The following is a 20,504-nucleotide window of genomic DNA, read 5'->3' as shown; positions in this document are numbered from 1 at the left end:
AGAAATGTCTTGTTCCTTTCCATAATTGAACTGTGTATTATTATATACAGACTTGTGCTTATGTAGTTATGCATATATTTGTAATTCACTAAAGTTTCCTTGGCTCGTGGTCACTATTAACATAACATTTTCACTTTGTTCTAAAAACAAACTCATGTCGGGTATAGAGGGATAACTTTTAGGAGCCTGGGACTAACATACACACTACCATATATAAAGTAGATAAATGTCAAGGACTTACTGTATAGCATACTCAATATTTTATAATAACCTATAAAAGGGAAGAATCTGAAAAAATAAATAAATATGTATGTATAATGAAATCACTTTGCTCTATACATGAAACTAACACACTGTAAATCAACTATACCTCAATTAAAAAACAAACAAAAAAAAAACTCAGAAAAAATAAATAAATAACAATGGAAGACAGTTTGTCAGTTTCTAAAAAAAATTAAAATAGAGTTACCATCAGATCAGATCAGATCAGTCACTCAGTCGTGTCCGACTCTTTGCGACCCCATGAATCGCAGCACGCCAGGCCTCCTTGTCCATCACCAACTCCCGGAGTTCACTCAGACTCACGTCCATCGAGTCAGTGATGCCATCCAGCCATCTCATCCTCTGTCATCCCCTTCTCCTCCTGCCCCCAATCCCTTCCAGCATCAGACTCTTTTCCAATGAGTCAACTCTTCACATGAGGTGGCCAAAGTACTGGAGTTTCAGCTTTAGCATCATTCCTTCCAAAGAAATCCCAGGGCTGATTGCCTTCAGAATGAACTGGTTGGATCTCCTTGCAGTGCAAGGGACTCTCAAGAGTCTTCTTCAACACCACAGTTCAAAAGCATCAATTCTTCGGTGCTCAGCCTTCTTCACAGTCCAACTCTCACATCCATACATGACCACAGGAAAAACCATAGCCTTGACTAGATAGACCTTGACTAGAGTTACCATATGACCCAACAACTCCATTCCTAGGTACACACCCATGAGAAATACAAATACATGTGTGCATGAAGCTTGCCCACGATGTTCACAACAGCATTGTTCATAACAGCCGAAAACTGAGTACCCCTATATGCCATCCACTGATGAATGGATAAACAGATGTGGGCTGGCCAGCCAATGGAATGTTATTCAGCAATTTAAAAAGTATGAAGTATGGACACCTGCCACACATGGACAAACCTTGAAACATTATCCCAAGTGAAAGAAGCCAGTCACAAAAGACCACATACTGTATTGATTCCCCTTGCCCACAATAGGCAAATCCATAAAGATGCAGAGAGTGTTAGCCATTGCTTAGGGCTGGGAGTGGGCCATCTAGGGTGATTGAGAACCAACTGCTAATGGGCACAGAGTCCCTTTGTGTAGTATTAAAATGACCTAAAAGGCAGCAGTGATTGCTCTCTGAATATGTGAGAAAACACACAACTATACACTTTAAATGAGTATATTTTATGGTGTATGAAGTATATCTCAATAAAACTATAAAAACAAAAAGACCTAAGGCCTAGCCTGCTCAGGCTGTCATAACAAATCTATCACAGATGAGGCAGCTTCAACAGATGTGTACTTCTCGCTGTTTTGGAGGCTGGACATCCAAGAACAAGGCACAGACAGATTCAGCGTCCAGTGAGGACCCAGTTCCTGGTCCATAAATGGCATCTCCTCTCTGAGTCCTCACAGGGTGGAAGGGGCAAGGCACTGGAGTGTGTGTGTATGTGCTCAGTCACGTCCAACTCTTTGCAAGCCCATGGACTGTAGCCCACCAGGCTTCTCTATCCATGGAATTTTCCAGGCAAGAATACTGGAGTCAGTTTCCATTTCCTTCTCTAGGGAATCTTCCTGACTCAGGGATCAAACCAGGGTCTCCTTTGTCTCCTGCCTTGGCAGGCGGATTCTTTCCTCTGTTCCACCTGGGAAATTGGGCAGGGTCTCTGTTATAAGGGCACTAATTCCAGCTATGAGGCCTCCACCCTCTGACCACATCACCATCCCAAGACCCTGTGTCCTAAAAGCATCACGTTGTGAGTTAGGTTTCAACGCAGAAAATTAGGGAAACACAAGCCTTCCATCTCTAGCAACTGGAACACTCATATCAAATTTTCTGATTTAATATTCGAGGTCAACTTAGTCCAAAGACCTGGGTTCAGATCCCAGCTTTGTCACTAGCAGAGTGTGCCCTGGGCAATCACTTAATCTCTTTGCTTCTGTTGCATCCTCCTCCTTTTGTATGAAGCAAGATTTATTTCACTAGTGACTTGAGACTAAGTCCACCTCTACCACCGAGATACTGTGGGTCTTGACTTTCAGAAAGGCAGAATTAGAAAGCTGTATTATGTGATGCAGACCAAGGATGGCAGCCCTGCGTTGCTCTGGAGGTCTTCCCTGGGAGCCTCTGACTTTATGAGACAGGAGTGTCCCTGGCCTGGGGTATCTTTCCAGACAAGGGGAGTTTGAACCATGGAAACCATGTGGCTACAAGAGAGCTGGGATTGGTGTGTGCCGCCTATTGAGGCGTGCAAGACAGTCAAAATCTCACTTATCAATATCTACTCTAATGTATGCCTGACACTCTTACATTAATGTCATTAGACTTTATAGAATCTGTCAACTTACGAAACTTGAGTTGGAAATACTTTGTCCAGCTTTACCTTTTGTGTGCCTCAGACTATGGGGTCAGGGTTGTTTTGTTTCATTTTATTGGCATTTGCAAGAATATAAAGCTGGTTTTTAAGTAGCTAACACAGTATTTCATTCAAGAGGCCAGCAGCTCGTTCTGATTACATAAAAAGTGAGAGGAAAACACCTCCCCTGGCTGTGCAACAAGGTGGCTTTCAGCTTATCATAAATGAGCTCCCCTCACCTACCCCAGCTCCACCTGTTTACCTTCTTCACAGCAGAAAGAGGGGTCTAGAAATGAAACCACAACAGAAAAGGTGTGTTGTTTGATGAGCTCTCTAACTACCACACACACACACAATTAAAATGACAAAAAGTATATGTGCCCAACCTGAAAGATGCACACACACTAATGGCACTAATGTCTGTAAAGAGGCACAGCTGCATCCACCTGCTATGAAGGAAGCCCCGTCCACGGGGTGAAGGGTTAGATGGACACAAAACTGCTCTGCACACGTTCTCTGTTCCTTGCTTCGCTCCTGACAGAGGCTCACCGCACTGACAGGCGAAGAACCTGCTTCTAGGCTTTGAAATAGCGTCATATGTCCCTCCTTCAGTTCTCCCTGGTCCAGGGGCTCCCAATCTCAAAGCACGAAGCCTTCACAGGGAGCCTGGGAGCTGTATGACACACCTCACTCGAGGGAGAGACCTACAGGCTATTAGGCTTATGTCCCAGGGAAACATCACCTTGATATGCAAAATGAAAAAATAAAGAAACAGGGTAACAGTGATTGCAAGAGAGTGGCTTGAGCTTCACCCCATCTCCTAAGCATGTTTTAACTCACTGTGACAAGCAGCCACTCCTCAAAGTATCAAAGCGATGACTGTGGATTTCCTAAATTTAAAATCTCGCTGTCAAAACGCACAGGTGTACCTGTAGTACATCATGGAACCAGACTGACAGGAACAGGGCACACCCGTTCTGCCACACCCAAGGAAGATTTCTCCCCAAGGAAGATTTCTCTCCACAAGCTGCAGGAGTCATTGTCTGCCAAGCTCTTCAAGGCAGGCTGGGAAGCATGTTTGGAAAACAAAGAACTTTTTAATTGTTGCTGACATGAATGAACTCTCTGAAACAACAGCTGTGTCTTGAGAGTACATTACAAGCTTGTGAGCAGGCTGCAGAGCTTCCTCATACAAAGACAACTCCAAAGAAGCCTTTTAATTGTTTCCGAAAAAAATTCCCAAGCGAGGGATGCCTCATTTCAGTTCCTGCAGGATGCAGTCACTGTAAGTTTACAGAATGAAACTGAGAAACAATCTTTGTATTGACTTCGGGGGGGGAAAAACCAAAATCCAGGTGGACAGCTTGGACCAGAGTAGGAAGTCTGTTGTCAAGGTTATCCATGTGTCCAGCCTAAAAGTTCGCTAATGGCAATGACATCTGGCTATTAAAATACCATCCCAGGAGATGATTTCCTTCCTGTCTTTCTAGTCACAGAATGTCTGGTGCTGGGTATAAATTATGGACAGAAGAACTCATTTGGAGAAATGTTGACCCAGTCATACTTCACAGGTTTATTGCTACCCTGAGAGAAATGAAACTTGTGAAATTATAACCGCCAAACTACAACCAAGATCCTTCCAAAGGCAGACCTCCAGCAAGCAGAGGAGAAGGTTAAGGATGGGGGAGGGGCATCAAGCGTGCTCAAGGAGGCAGGAAGAGGGCCAAGGAGACTGGGTTTAGTGAGCAGCCCAGAGGGTCTGACGTCGAGGGAATGATTACCACACTGTCTCCAATTCCCTTCATCAAGCAGCCTTACTTGAGATTCTCACGTCTTCAGGGTAAATGATTATACCAAAAGAGCATGTAAAATGTGGAGAGAGTATGTTTTCTCTAACCTTCACTGGATTCTCAGAAGACCCCAGAAGCTAAAACTGCTAAAAAAAAAAAAAAGTAAAATAAAATAAGCTGGTCATGGAGGACTGAAGGAAGCTGTAAAGCCTTTGATCCTCCTTCCATGGGTAAGTGGGTTTTCTCTCCCCTTCCCATGGATCTAAACTGGACCACGGCTGCTTTTACCAGCAGGACGCTGGGGATGAGCTCCAGGCTCGGCCTGGACAAGCAACGCAAGCACTGGGGTGCTGGAGCCCTGAGAATATGGTCCATGAGAGGCTCCCACCGCACACAGAAGACCCAGAGGATGCAATGCTGGAGAGAGAGGCCAGGCAGCACCAGGGCACCTGATGCGAACGGAGAAATCAGATTTGAATGGATCCTGCAGGCCCAGCTGCTGCCAAACTGACCAGAGACGAATCATCCAGCCTAGCCCTTCCAGAATTCCTGACCCACAACATCATGAATCACATGATATAGTGGTTCCAAAACCACAGAAGCCAGGGATAACTTGCTTTAGAGCAAGAGATAAAGTTAACACACCTTTAAAGAGACTTAAGAATGGCACATACTGCTCAAAACTTATGGACAGTCTGTAAAATTATAAACAGAAACATAATTCTAAAACAAAACATGTGGGTTCCTGTACAATTTCTGTGTTGCTTACCAGTGAAGCTCTCTTTCAACAACTTCTTAGTTTTAAAAAAAAAAATTTTTTAACTTGCCAAAAGAGAAACATTAAAAAAAAAAAAATCAGAACTTAGCATTTTCAATGCAAACAATGCAAATGATGTTTAGGTTTATTTCATTTTCTTGACTTTCCATCCTGCCTACTTTCCTGCCAGTCCTCCATGCACCTTCTTGTATGTTCTGCTCACACTTGCTCTCGGCTCATCTTACCCTCGATGCCTCCTCACCTTATTAGTTCATAGCCACTGTAAAATGGTTTTATTCCCAAATGACTTACAGAAGAAGTTCTTTCCTGAATAACCTATAGATCCTTCACTGCCTAATCGATTAGTTCTCATTTTATTTTTGCTAAAGATTTGTCTAGGTAATTTGCCTGACACAAAGAGAAACTCCTAAAAATAGAAAAAAAGAAAAGAAAAAAAAAAGCCTAATAATTTTACTTAAGTTTAGATCCTATTACTTTTCTATAATTTCCTCTCCTATCCGTTGAAACAAAAGGAAATGTTAACTTTATAAGACACAATCTGGTTAAAGTGAACTTGCATAATTTCTTCTCCTCTCACTTATCTGGAATAAAAACTTAGGAATTCTCATGATTCTTGGATCTACCTTAAGTCCCATCCTCACAACAAAAATTCCAATCATGATTCTATTTTAAACTGGATTTTCTAATTCTATGTAACAATCAAAATGGGTTTCTCACCAATTCTTACCTTAGCCTGCTAATTTTGGCATCAGCATCTTCCTAGTATTTTGAGAAGACATGGAGGAGAGAGTGAGAAGAGTCCTTATGGGTATTGTTGAATGTTTGCTTCACGCTCACTGGATTTGGCAAGTTTCTACATCTCATTCTTTCTCTGGTGAGGTTTTTTAGAAATTCCTCCATTTCTGCAGTTCCCTTGATTACAGAAAATATTATTATTCCCTGTATGTCTAAGTCAAAAGATGCTGATATTCAAAATTTTTATCCCAAACTCAATCAAAATTCCATTCATTTTTTCCCCCAAGTTAATGTGGCAATGGATGTGTCCAAATACAGTGAAACAGTTTGGTAAAATACCATACCTCAAAATGATGGCGTATAAATTTTGAAATTCTCTGTAGAAATCTGGAAAATATGTATGTTATTAAATTAAAAACCATAATGCAAATATATGCATGCATAATTACTGAAACGGTTTAAATATGAAAAAATTTCAAGGTAATATAAAATGTAAAAAGCAGTTGTGTCTGTTGAATTTTGACAAGTATGCTGAAACCACTCAATGGGAAAAGAGCAGCCTTTGCAACAAACTGTAGTGGGATAGACATCCGCACGTGAATGATGAAAATGGAGCCCTGCCTCTCGCCAGACAAAACTAACTCAACATGGACCGCAGGTGTTAGAGCCAAATCTGTAAAACTCTTAGAAGAGAACATAAGAGCAAATCTTTGTGACCCTGACTTAGACAATGGTTCCTTGAGCAAAGCACAAGGGACAAGTGAAAAAGAGAGAAATCAGACTTCGTGAAAATTAAAATCTTTTGTGCTGCAAACAATACCATCAAGAAAGTGAAATAACAACTCACAAAATGGGAGAAAACATTTGTTAAACAGGTCTGATAAGGAATTTGTGTTTGGAATAAAGCAAAGAAAACTTACAAGTCAATAACAAAAAGACAACCCAATTTAAAAATGGGTAAAGAATCTAAATAGACCTTCTTCCAGATGATCAATAAGCAGAAGAAAAACATGCCCAACCTCAGTAATGATTAGGGAAATACCAAAGAATAGCACAGTGAGATGCCATCTTACATCCACTAGAATGGCTATCATTAAAAGGACAAAAAAAAATATAACAAGCATATGCAAAGATTAGGAGAAATATTGCTGGCAGATTTTTTAAATGGTGCAGCCACTTTGGAAAATTTGACCATTTCTCCACCTGTTAAACATATAGCTTCCACAGGACTCAGAATTCCACTCCTGCATGTAAACCCAAGAGAAAAGAAAACACAAATCCACATAAAAAATTATTTCTAATGTTCACAACAGCACTGTTCATAGAAACTAAAAAGTGAAAACAACCCATGTGTTCCTCCACTGGTGAAGGAACACTGGTGAAGGTCAATTATTCTGTTGAATGAAAAAAGCCAGTCATAAAGATCACATGTTGTATGAGTTCATTTTCATGCAATTATCAGCATGTGAAATTTGTAAAGACAGAAAGTAGATTAGTGATCATCAAAGGCAGGGAGTGGAAGTGTTGGCAGAAACTGGGAGTGACCACTAGTTTGAGAGTTAAAGAATAAACTGTGATGGATCCATGCCATGCAATATTATTCAGCAACAAAAAGAAGCTAAATCATTCAGTTCAGTTCAGTCCCTCAGTCGTATCAGAACTCTTTGTGACCCCATGGACAGCAGCACGCCAGGCCTCCCTGTCCATCACCAACTCCTGGAGTTCACTCAGACTCACGTCCATTTGGTCGGTGATGCCATCCAACCATCTCATCCTCTGTCGTCCCCTTCTCCTGCCTTCAATCTTTCCCAGCATCTGGGTCTTTTCAATGAGTCAGTTCTTCACATCAGGTGGCCAAAGTATGGAGTTTCAGCTTTAGCATCAGTCCTTTCAATGAATATTCAGGACTGGTTTCCTTTAGGATGGACTGGTTGGATCTCCTTTCAGTCCAAGGGACTCTCAACAGTCTTCTCCAACACCACAGTCCAAAAGCATCAGTTGTTCAGTGCTCAGCTTTCTTTAAAGTCCAACACTCACATCCATACATGACCACTGGGAAAACCATAGCTTTGACTAGACGGACCCTTGTTGGCAAAGTAATGTCTCTTCTTTTTAATATGCTGTCTAGATTGGTCATCGGAGAAGGCAATGGCACCCCACTCCAGTACTCTTGCCTGGAAAATCCCATGGATGGAGGAGCCTGGTAGGCTGCAGTCCATGGGGTCACTAAGAGTCAGACACAACTGAACGACTTCACTTCTACTTTTCACTTTCCTGCATTGGAGAAGGAACTGGCAACCCACTCCAGTGTTCTTGCCTGGAGAATCCCAGGGATGAGGGAGCCTGGTGGGCTGCCGTCTATGGGATCGCACAGAGTCGGACACGACTGAAGTGACTTAGCAGTAGCAGTAGCAGATTGGTCATAACGTTTATTCCAAGGAGCAAGTGTCTTTTAATTTCATGGCTGTAATCACCATCTGCAGTGATTTTGGAGCCCCAAAAAATAAAATCTGTCACTGTTTCCACTGTTTCCCCATCTATTTGCCATGAAGTGATGAGACCAGATGCCATGATCTTAGTTTTCTGAATGTTGAGTTTTAAGCCAACTTTTTCACTCTCCTCTTTCACTTTCATCAAGAGGCTCTTTAGTACTTCTTCACTTTCTTCCATATCTGAGGTTATTGATATTTCTCCCGACAATCTTGATTCCAGCTTGTGTTTCATCCAGCTCAGAATTTCTCATGATGTACTCTGCAGATAAGTTAAATAAGCAGGGTGACAATATACAGCTTTGATATACTCCTTTGCAGATTTAGAACCAATCTGTTGTTCCATGTCCAGTTCTAACTCTTGCTTCCTGACCTGCATATAGGTTTCTCAAGAGGCAGGTCAGGTGGCCTGGTATTCCCATCTCTTTCAGAATTTTCCACAGTTTATTGTTATCCACACAGTCAAAGGCTTTGGCATAGTCAATAAAGCAGAAATCTATGTTTTTCTGGAACTCTCTTGTTTTTTCGATGATACAACAGTGTTGGCGATTTGATCTCTGGTTCCTCTGCCTGTTCTAAATCACTGGTACCTGCTAAAACATGATAAACCTTTAAATTATTCTGTTGAATGAAAAAAGCCAGTCATAAAGATCACATATTGTATGAGTTCATTTTCATGCAATTATCAGCATATGAAATTTGTAAAGACAGAAAGTAGATTAGTGATCGTCAAAGGCAGGGAGTGGAAGTGTTGGCAGAAACTGGGAGTGACCGCTAGTTTAAGAGTTAATAAAATGTTCCAAAATCAGACTGTTACAGCTATCCAGTATGATAGTTATCCAGTGTGCATGTGGGTCACATATACTGTGAACATTAATATGCCATATTGTGAAAGCACTGAAAACCATTGGAATACACATTTTAAATGGGTGAATTTTAATGTACACAAAATATAACCCAATAGTGCTACTTCTGAAAAAGATGATGGATAGTTGTTATTATAAAATGTTCTTTAAAATTTGTTTGTGAAATCATATTTGTATTCAGGGTATAGTCAATTACAATATTGTATTAGTTTTAGGTGTACAGCAAAGTGATTCAATCATATACTTTTTTCACATTATTTTCCATTATAGGTTATTATAGGATATTGAGTATAGTTCCCTTTGCTCTATAGTAAATCCTTGTTGCTTACTTATTTTATATAGTTTGTATCTGTTAAACCCATACTAATTTACCCCCCACCTTTGGCAACCATAAGTTAATTCTCTAAGTCTGTGAGTCTATTTCTGTTTTATAAATAAGTGCCTTTGTGTCATTTTTTTTAGATTCTACGTATGAGTGACATTGTGTGATAGTTGTCTTTCTCTGTCTGACGTGCTTCACTTAAAATAGTATCATAATCTCTAGGTCTATTCATGTGCTGCAAATGGCATTATTCCTTTCTATTTTATGGCTGACTAGTATTCTGTTGTATATACGTATCAATATCACATCTTCTTTATCCATTCATCTGTCAATGGACATTTAGGTTGCTTTAATGTCTGGGCTACTGTGAATAGTGCTGTTATGAAGGGTGGAATGCATGTATCATCTTGAATTAGAGTTTTCTCCAGATATATGCCCAGGAGTGGGATTGCTGCATCATATGACTACTTTATTTTTAGCTTTTTAAAAATCTCCATACTGTTCTTCGTAGTGGCTGCACCAATTTACATTCCTATGAACAGTGTATGGTTCCCTTTTTCCATACCATCTCAAGCACTTGCTATTTGTAAACTTTTAATTACGGAGATGGGAAAACAATGGAAACAGTGAGAGACTTTTTCTTGTGGGGCTCGAAAATCACTGCAGATGGTAACTGCAGCCAAAAAATTAAAAGACACTTGCTCCTTGGAAGAAAAGCTATGACCAACCTAGACAGCATATTAAAAAGCAGAGACTTACTTTGCCAACAAAGGTCCATCTAGTCAAAGCTATGGTTTTTCCAGTAGTCACATATGATTGTGAGAGTTGGACTATAAAGAAAGCTCAGCGCCGAAGAATTGATGCTTTTCAACTGTGGTGTTAGAGAAGACTTTTGAGTGCCCCTTGAACTGCAAGGAGATCCAACCAGTCCATCCTAAAGAAAATTAGTCCTGAATATTTCTTGGAGAAGGAAATGGCAACCCACTCCAGTGTTCTTGCCTGGAGAATCCCAGGGACTGGGGAGCCTGGTGGGCTGCCGTCTATGGGGTCGCACAGAGTCGGACACGACTGAAGTGACTTAGCAGCAGCAGCATTCCTTGGATGAACTGATGCTGAAGCTGAAACTCCCATACTTTGTCCATGTGATGCGAAGAACTGACTCATTTGAAAAGACCCTCATGCTGGGAAAGATTGAAGGCAGGAGGAGAAGGGGATGACAGAGGATGCAATGGTTCGATGGCATCAGTGACTTGATGAACATGGATTTCAGTAAGCTCCAGGAGTTGGTGATGGACACAGAAGCCTGGCATGCTGCAGTCCATGGGGTCGCGAAGGGTCAGGCACAACTGAGTGACTGAACTGAAACTGAAACTGAATTCTAAGGAGTGTGAGGTGATATCTCATTGTGGTTTTGATTTGCATTTCTCTAATAGTGATGTTGAGCATCTTGTTATGTGCCTATTGGCCATCTGTATGTTGAATGACACTGTTGATCACTCCTGAGCTCACAAGCACAGCACTGCAGTTACTTAGAGGGAAGAGAGGTCCCTGCATCCCATCTGAGTGATCTTCGCAGGTAGGGGAGTGAAGGGATGGTCACTTGGGCAGCTGGATGCACCGAATGAAGCAATTCTAAAGGAAATGATCTGCAACTCAGTCCACCGGCAACTTTCTCTATGAATTAATTGGCTCTGAACCTGCTCATAAACACATCTACTTCAATGTAACAAAATAATCTGCTGGAAAAGACTGGTCCAATACAATCTGCATTTAGAACTGAGGCAATAATTTTGCTTGTCCCCTTCCACCAGCAATAGACTTGGAGCCTATCATGGTTAACTTATTGGAGCTGTGATCACTGTCTCTGTTTTTTCCTTTAGTTCTAAGTTTTCTGGTTTATAAATCTCTCCCTCCTCCCTCATACCATTTTCTTTGTTGTATCACTGCAGACAGCACAGAGGTAAAATAAATGAAATCTCAGATCCTGAGGATCCTCAAAGCCTAACAACTGACTGAAGAAGGAGACCAGTGTCGGGGCAGGAAGAGAGCTGCATGGTGTCCAGCCTGGTTGAGCCACATACCCTGTCCTGACAGCAATGTCCAGGCACCAGAGGTGCATGCCCAGAGGCCACGCCCCAGCCCCTTGATTCTCGGGCTAATAGGATAAAACCTTAGAGGTCAACTTTTCCAGCTCCCACACTTTATAGATGAGCAAACCAATGTCCAGGGAGATGGAAATGCTAGCTACATGGCTAGTTAGTGACAGAGTTAGTGCTAGAGTCTGCTCTTTGCTTTATACATAGTTATGAGAGAAAAGCACCAAAAAAAGGTCATGCTAGAATCGTTAAGCTCCCAGTACCTCAGAACATGACCTTGTTTGGAAACTGGGAGATCACAAGTGTGATTCTACTGGACTGGATTATACTGGATTGTAAGTTGTGGTCATACTGGACTAGGGTGCCCCCTAACCTAGTATAACAGGTGTCCTCACAAGAAGACAGAGACACAGGAAGGGAGCTACCTGGAGGCTGAGGCCAGGGCTGCACTGAGGCAGCTGCAAGACAGGAGCACAGGGCTACTGGCAGGACGCTGGCCCAGTTTCTCCAGAGCCGGAAAGGGGCAGGGAAGGACCTCCTGCCCCGTTCAGTGGAGTGTGGTCCCGCCAGCATTTTGATTTTGGACTTCTAATTTCCAGAACTTGGAGACAATACATTTCTGCTGTTTAAACTACCCAGTTTGTGGTACTTTGTTACAGTAGTCCTGGGATACTAACACACCCACCACTTTACTCACCAGTCAGTCCTAAAGGAAATCAACCCTGAATGTTCACTGGAAGGACTGATGCTGAAGCTCAAGCTCCAATACTTTGGCCATCTGATGCAAAAAACTGACTCATTGGAAAAGACCCTGATGCTGGGAGAGATTGAAGGCAGGAGGAAAAGGGGAAGTCAGAGGATGAGGTGGTTGGATAGCATCACTGACTCAATGGACATGAATTTGAGCAAGCTCCAGGAGATAGTGAAAGACAGGGAAGCCTGGCACACTGAAGTCCATTGGGTCACAAAGAGTCGGACATGACTGAGCGATTGAACAACATCTTTGCTCACACTGAGTCTTACAACAGGGCTGCTGCAGAGCAGACTTATCCTGTCTTTATGGTCACAGAAGCCACAAGAACCTGTCCACCTCCCCGGCCACTGTCCCTATATTTGGACACTCACTTTCAGACACCAAGTGCCAAAGGCGGTGTTTCTTCTTTCCTTTGAGCCACATTTCAAGTTGCATCACGACCAGAGGAGTAGGAGTCACCACAGCACCTGTTAGGGGATATGAAAAATATTCTTGATGCCAAAACACCTCCCTTCCTGATCCTGACAACATGTCAGCAGATGGGTAAGCCCTGGAGCATCAGCACTGAGTTCCCTTGAGTCGTCCCAACACAGACTGATCCAGGAAAGGCCGTGCGTGCTGTCCCCAGCACTTCTGTATGGATGGGTCCGTCTCAGGTGGAAGAAGTGCACACACCACACACACAGGGAAGCCCCCAGTGCGGGCAGCTGGGTGCAATAGAAGAGCGCTCCTGCTGGAGACACAAGGACCCTGGCTGGAATCTGCGTGCTCTGCGGTGTGCCCCTAGGAAGGACATCTTCCTTCTCTGAGCTTCATCATCTGGAAGGCTTCCCGGGGTAAAGACTGACAGTTGGTAAAGAATCCACCTGCAATGCAGGAGATCTGAGTTCGATCCCTGGATAAAGGTACTAATACCCACCTTGCCAGATTCATGTAATACATATAGATGAAGTTATTTAAAACACAGCCTATTTAGATATACAATAAATGTATGTGGGTTTGTTGATATTTTCATTGCTATTTTATTAAATCCCAGTGCTGGACAAAGACCTTCATGGAAAATCTAACCATATCTTATCAGCTGTTCTCCATCCTATGCTAGAAGCATGAGACAGGGGTCCCATGTCATCCAGCTTTATCTGTCCTAGCAGAGTATCCATTCATGGAGCCATTGGGGTAGGGACCAACACCCATCTAAATCCCGGTCTCTGAACAGAGGGCTTGGTGCACAGTAAGCAGTCAAAAATATCTGTTGCATGTTGAATACATGTTACACAAACACTTTTCCTTAGGATTCACAATCAGCCATTTAAAATGAGCGAGTAAGTATTCTTGTCCTAGAACACGGACTCTTTTCACTATTAAGGAGCGCCAAGTACGGACATCATCCTCAGTCACCCAGCCTCAATCTGAAAATACGTTGTCTTTCACGAGAGCTTTCCAAAACCAGTGCATCAGTGACACTTTGCTTTAATCAAATTTTACAGTAAGTCAGTCCTTTGGATGTTGCAGACTAGGAGTCACGCTTTCTGATATTTCTCTTGCCCCAAATTTGCATCCATAGGCTTCCAAATGTGCATTCTCTTCCACAGAAGCTCAACTGGCCTGTTTTTAAATCTGAGATCTTCAAAGAGGATGCTGCACACACACGCATGTGCGCACGCACGCACACACACACACACACACACACACACGTAATAACTGGATACAAGTTAGTCCAGGCCCATTTCCCTTGAGTCTCTTCCCTTCTTGTTTTATGTCCCTTGCTTTCTGGTTTCCATGTGCAGCCTTAAGACAGGCATCCTTTGCTATATTCGTCCTCTCATGTCAATTATGTCAGTTGCCCGACTTTAATAGGCTCATCACCATTATTTGAGGACTGTGACAAACAACAAAAGAGATCTGCTGTGTTCTTCCTGTAGGCTCTCAACAGAAGCAGACTGAAAAACCCTGTGACTTGGCTGCCATCTAGAGAGGGCTAGAGATACTGGAATTAAACAAGCTAATCTAGCATCTTCATAGGTTTACATCTCTCTAACCCTTTGGGCAAAAAAATAATAATAATAAGGAAAAGGCTTTTAAACAAGACATGCAGAAAATACTTAAATGATATATTGTAGCTTGGGATGTTTTTATTCATCTTTTTTTTTATAAAAATGTATGCAATTGTATTGTTCCTACGGAGAAATGATACTACTCATGATAGCCATCTGCTTGTGTTTGAATTTATTTTATGGATTCCTTTGGAAAATATACATCAAGGTAACATAATTATTATATCTGCACATTTGTGATGCTGTAATTAAAACTGGGAGGTTGTCCTCATTAAATTATCCAGATTGTTACTGACTTCTTTCCTGCTGGCATATGAGTTTTCATCTTAAAACGGACTTCAGAACCTCTCTATGCTGTTCCTGTCATATTAATACTGGTGGCTCGGATGGTAAAGAATCTGCCTGTAACGCAGGAGACCCAGGTTCAGTCCCTGGATGAGAAGATCCCCTGGAGAAGGAAACAGTAACCCACTCCAGTGTTCTTGCCTGGAGAATCCTATGGACAGAGGAGCCTGGCAGGCTACAGTCCATGGGGTCGCAAGAGTCAGACACGACTTAGTGACTAAACCTCCACCACCACTAGTATTCTTGCCTGGAGAATAACAGGGACAAGGAGCCTGGTGGGCCACAGTCCATGGGGCTGGACACAACTGAGCCACTAACACAGCATCACTAGACAAAAAACTTATCCAGCTTCATAAAATGTCTTTTGAACAACTGTATCATGCAAAGCTTTAATAAAGCCTAAAGATATGGAAAATTTTAAAATGATCAGAGGAAATAAAGCCTAAAGATATGGAAAATAAAGCCTAAAGATATGGAAATTTTAAAAATGAACAGAGGAAACACTGAAGTTTCCTCTGTTCCTATAAAACAAATCTGTAAACTAGAACACTTTCTAACACCATACACAAAAATAAACTCAAAATGGATTAAAGATCTAAACATAAGACCAGAAACTATAAAACTCCTAGAGGAGAACATAGGCAAAACACTCTCTGACATACATCACAGCAGGATCCTCTATGACCCACCTCCCAGAATATTGGAAATAAAAGCAAAAATAAACAAATGGGACCTAATTAACCTTAAAAGCTTCTGCACATCAAAGGAAACTATTAGCAAGGTGAAAAGACAGCCTTCAGAATGGGAGAAGATAATAGCAAATGAAGCAACTGACAAACAACTAATCTCGAGAATATACAAGCAACTCCTACAGCTCAACTCCAGAAAAATAAATGACCCAATCAAAAAATGGGCCAAAGAACTAAATAGACATTTCTCCAAAGAAGACATACAGATGGCTAACAAACACATGAAAAGATGCTCAACATCACTCATTATCAGAGAAATGCAAATCAAAACCACTATGAGGTACCATTTCACACCAGTCAGAATGGCTGCAATCCAAAAGTCTACAAGTAATAAATGCTGGAGAGGGTGTGGAGAAAAGGGAACCCTCTTACACTGTTGGTGGGAATGCAAACTAGTACAGCCACTATGGAGAACAGTGTGGAGATTCCTTAAAAAACTGGAAATAGACATACCTTATGATCCAGCAATCCCACTGCTGGGCATACACACTGAGAAAACCAGAAGGGAAAGAGACACGAGTACCCCAATGTTCATCGCAGCACTGTTTATAATAGCCAGGACATGGAAGCAACCTAGATGTCCATCAACAGATGAATGGATAAGCAAGCTGTGGTACATATACACAATGGAGTATTATTCAGCCATTAAAAAGAATACATTTGAATCAGTTCTAATGAGGTGGATGAAACTGGAGCCTATTATACAGAGTGAAGTAAGCCAGAAAGAAAAACACCAATACAGTATACTAACGCATATATATGGAATTTAGAAAGATGGTAACAATAACCCTGTGTACGAGACAGCAAAAGAGACACTGATGTATAGAACAGTCTTATGGACTCTGTGGGAGAGGGAGAGGGTGGGAAGATTTGGGAGAATGGCATTGAAACATGTAAAATATCATGTATGAAATGAGTTGCCAGTCCAGGTCCGATGCACGATACTGGATGCTTGGGGCTGGTGCACTGGGACGACCCAGAGGGATGGAATGGGGAGGGAGGAGGGAGGAGGGTTCAGGATGGGGAACACATGTAAACCTGTGGCGGATTCATTTTGATATTTGGCAAATCTAATACAGTTATGTAAAGTTTAAAAATAAAATAAAATTTAAAAAAAAAAAAAAACAAATCTGTAGATTTTCTGTAAAGATCTATACCTAGAAATCTAAAAGAATTGGTGGTTTTCCTTTTCTTTTACATTACCATAGGAAATATCTGTTATTCCAGTGCCAAGAAGTCAACACTTGAGCTTATGGAGATTCTTGACCATTTTCACAACAGGATTTTTGTATTTTGCAGCTTGCAGATAATGGTGATGAGAGTGTTAAATTCAGGAAATTGACAAACTGAAATGTAAAGGATGAGTTCCAGTGGATGATGTACATCTGAAGGCTACCCAGTGAAACAGGAAGGAAAGAAACAGGAAAATTCACAGAGTATTAAAACCACAGCCTAAAAATTTAATCCCATTCTATGTTGCCATGTATCACATTTTTTGTGCACTGCATCGTGTTAAATATTTCAGATTTAAAAACCGAGACCAACAGAGTGTCTGTGAAAGAGAATACAATTTGGAAGCCTATGGATGCAAATTCGGGGCAAGAGAAAATCCAGAAACTGTGACTATTCCATTCCTAGTCTTCTATATCCAAAGGACTTTGATGTATTTCAAAATATGGCTTAAGTTTCATTAATGCAATGTTGGTTTTGTAAAGCTCTAGTGCAATGCAATGTATTTTAGGACTAAGTCCAGTAAACATAGATAAAGGCTGGGTGCTCCCAACTAGAGCCAGAAAACTTTTCCTTGAAGGTCAGGCAGTAGACATCTTCTGCTTTCTGGACCACAGGGTCTCAACTAATCAGTTGTCACTGTAGCATGAGAGCGGCCGTGAACAGCATGTCAACCAGTTAGTGCAGCCATGTCTCAGGAAAACTCTATAAAAACAGGCCAGCCATGGTGTCAGAGCAGGATCTTGGATTTGCCCAATGGGAACAACTGTCAAATGGCAGAGGCCGGAACCATCAGCTACTCAGTGTCCAAAGGGGCAGAGCTCTCACATAGGAGCCTTAAGCCCACTAACACCAGCTCCAGTCTACTGAAACTGGGGCCTTTTTTTCATACAGCTGGTACACCTTCTGCAATATTAAACTTAAAATACTCTCAAGAAAAATGACTTTCTCTCAGACATATATACACACAGACACACATGCACACAGTCTTTTCAGATGAGTAATGGAAGCAGAAGGCACAAGACAAATGAACTGGATATGGATGAATATTTATGTTCTCTGTCTCAAAGCCTGTTTCAGATTGCTACACCATCCTAGGACTAGATTCTACAGCATCTATCAGATGCATTTTCATTTTAAAACAGCTTCTATTTTGCGATTGGTATTCTCCCATAAGTTATGCCTGTAAAAATGACCACAGGAAAGAACCTTTGCCTAAAAATCTAAACACTGAAGTAGCTGCAGTGACAGGGAATTTCCATATAACTCCGTGTCCTGGCACCTGAAGAGCTGCTGATGGTAGACAGAGCACATTAGAAGAGGCAGGCTGTGGAGAAAGAGCAATCTGAGACAGGATGCTTTAATCTAGCACAGGTGTTTTTCTAGTTTTTCAGTCTACTTCACCATCTCAAGGAGGACTTGTGCTCTCCCTTTTGATAGATCATCAGTTTCACCTTTAGGTTTTTGGAACTCTTTGCATGATGGCTTCCTCGACCATGAAGACACACGACCATGAACTCCTATAATCACTGCCCTGCTGATTTTTCCTTCTGCCTGTGAGGGGCCCGTGCAAAGGGCAGACAGAGCACAGGCGGGAAGGAGGACAGCGCTGCTGGAAACCACTGCTCCAGCTCACACTGGCCCCGGGGCCCTGAGGAAGCTACTCAACTGCTCTGAGAACCGGTCTCTTCCATGTAAAACAGAGGGAGCACCAGGTCTACCAACACTGTTGACACGATTTAAGAAGTACGTCTGTGAGGGGTCTTGCATGTCACTCTGTACACGTTGGTTCATCTCTCCTTTCCCCGGCATCCTTTCACCAAGACACGGACTGTGAAGTCTGGAACTTATTTATCCACATGCCCCCACCTGGCAGTGTGGCCACTGAATTAGACGCAGAGCAGGGGCTGCATACAGGGTTCTGGAATGAGCAGTCAGTTCTCAGGTTTCTCTTCATTACTGAAGCTCTTAACCTCTTAAACTGCTATGAGGATGAGCCAAAGGTGTTCTCTAAGTTGTGAAAAGAAAATGTTTCATAAATTCAAAAACAGAAGAACTCACTCCTGTTAACATATACATACACACTACTATATAAAATAGATAAATAACAAGGACCAACTGTACAGCACAGAGAACTATAGACAGCATTTTGTAATAACCTGTAAGGAAAAAAAATCTGAAAAAGAATATACGCACACATGCGTGCACATGCACACACACATGCTCGTGCTCACGCTTGGTCGTGCCCGACTCTTTGTGACCCCATGAACTGTAGCCCACCAGGCTCCTCTGTCTGTATTTTGGTCATCTGATGCGAACAGCTGACTCATTGGTAAAGTCCCTGATGCTGGGAAAGATTGAGGGCAAAAGGAGAAGAGGGCGTCAGAGGATGAGGTGGCTGGATGGCATCACCGATGCAATGGACATGAACTTGGGCAAACTCCGGGAGATGGTGAGGGACAGGGAGGCCTGGTGTGCTGTAGTTCATGGGGGTCACAGGGCCGGACACAACTGGGTGACAGAACAATACTGGAGCAGGTTGTCATTTCTTCTTCCAGGGGATCTTCCCGACCCAGGGATTGAACCCTCACTTCCTGCATTGGCCAGCAGATTCTTTACCACTGAGCCACCAGGGAAGCCTATATACACATACATGTGTGTATATATATGTGTGTGTGTATGTGTGGTGTGTGTGTGTGTGGCTGAATCACTTTGCTGTACACCTGAAACTAACACATCAGAAATCAACTATAATATGTCAATAAAAAATAAAATTAAGAAAAGGAGGAGGACCCAGTCATGATACTAGAATGCTGCACATCAAGTAGGCACTCATTTGTCTGCTGGAAAATGAGAGCCACACGAGTGTGGATCGTATTAAAGAGATGCAGTCATGATAACTCTGGTCTCGAGGGAGCAGATTGGACCCACTGTGTTATCCAAATGGTGGGAAAACAAGGTGCTTTATCACGAGGTTTTACTACTGCTGTTAAGTCCTGTGATTCTCGTCATGATTCACCGGTCAGACGTAGACACTGCTTAGCATTGCCCAGGGAAGAATCTTGCTGTCAAAACAGGCTTCACATTTTAATGTTTTTCATCATACAGCGCACCTCCTGCTGATAACTTCATGGAAATGTCATTCAGGGAATCAGCAAGATTAGATGTGAGTAATTTGGAGTCATCCAGACAAAGGAGTTTTGATCAGAAGAGGAAATGAAACTAACAAATCATCTGTCGGGGATAACAGTGGAAAGAGGATCAGCAGTTACGTAAAGGCTTTGAGGAAGAGAAATAGAAAGTTTTTTAAAAAATCACTAGCTTTGGGGCACATAAACAGAGCAGCTAAGATGCCAATAAAAAGAAAATGGGATTCCTGAAATACCAAGAGGGTACATAAAAAGAAACCAATTAAATAGGAATGTCTCTTTGTTTTTCTGATTGTTCTGGTTCTTAGGGATAGGAGCTGCAGATGCATTTCCTCCTCTTTGCTTTTCTAGTCGTATAAGACATAGGAGACGCAGTTACAATGAGATTTTCACTATTACTAGACAGTTTTAAAACTGAATTTTTCTTATTAAACATAATTACTGCCCATTTTGCCTATCATGGTACATATGATTTCCAGATTACCAGCATGACAAGAAGACAAATTGTCACATGTGT

At 42.0% G+C, this 20,504-nt stretch overlaps 1 protein-coding gene across 1 annotated transcript in view; it reads right to left on the bottom strand.

Annotated features, from left to right (window-relative positions):
- The window catches only part of LOC129649798 (uncharacterized), a 331,142-nt gene that overhangs the window by 128,026 nt on the left and 182,612 nt on the right, over positions 1–20,504 (bottom strand). The window contains exon 6 of the mRNA XM_055577651.1: positions 12,832–12,927. The gene's annotated coding sequence lies outside the window, so the exon portion shown is untranslated. The remainder of the gene's footprint in view (positions 1–12,831; positions 12,928–20,504) is intronic.

Source organism: Bubalus kerabau, chromosome 4 (genome assembly GCF_029407905.1).
Source record: "Bubalus kerabau isolate K-KA32 ecotype Philippines breed swamp buffalo chromosome 4, PCC_UOA_SB_1v2, whole genome shotgun sequence".
Taxonomy (NCBI): domain Eukaryota; kingdom Metazoa; phylum Chordata; class Mammalia; order Artiodactyla; family Bovidae; genus Bubalus; species Bubalus kerabau.
Note: the sequence above shows the minus strand (reverse complement) of the source record. Positions and strands in the feature narration are given on the sequence as shown.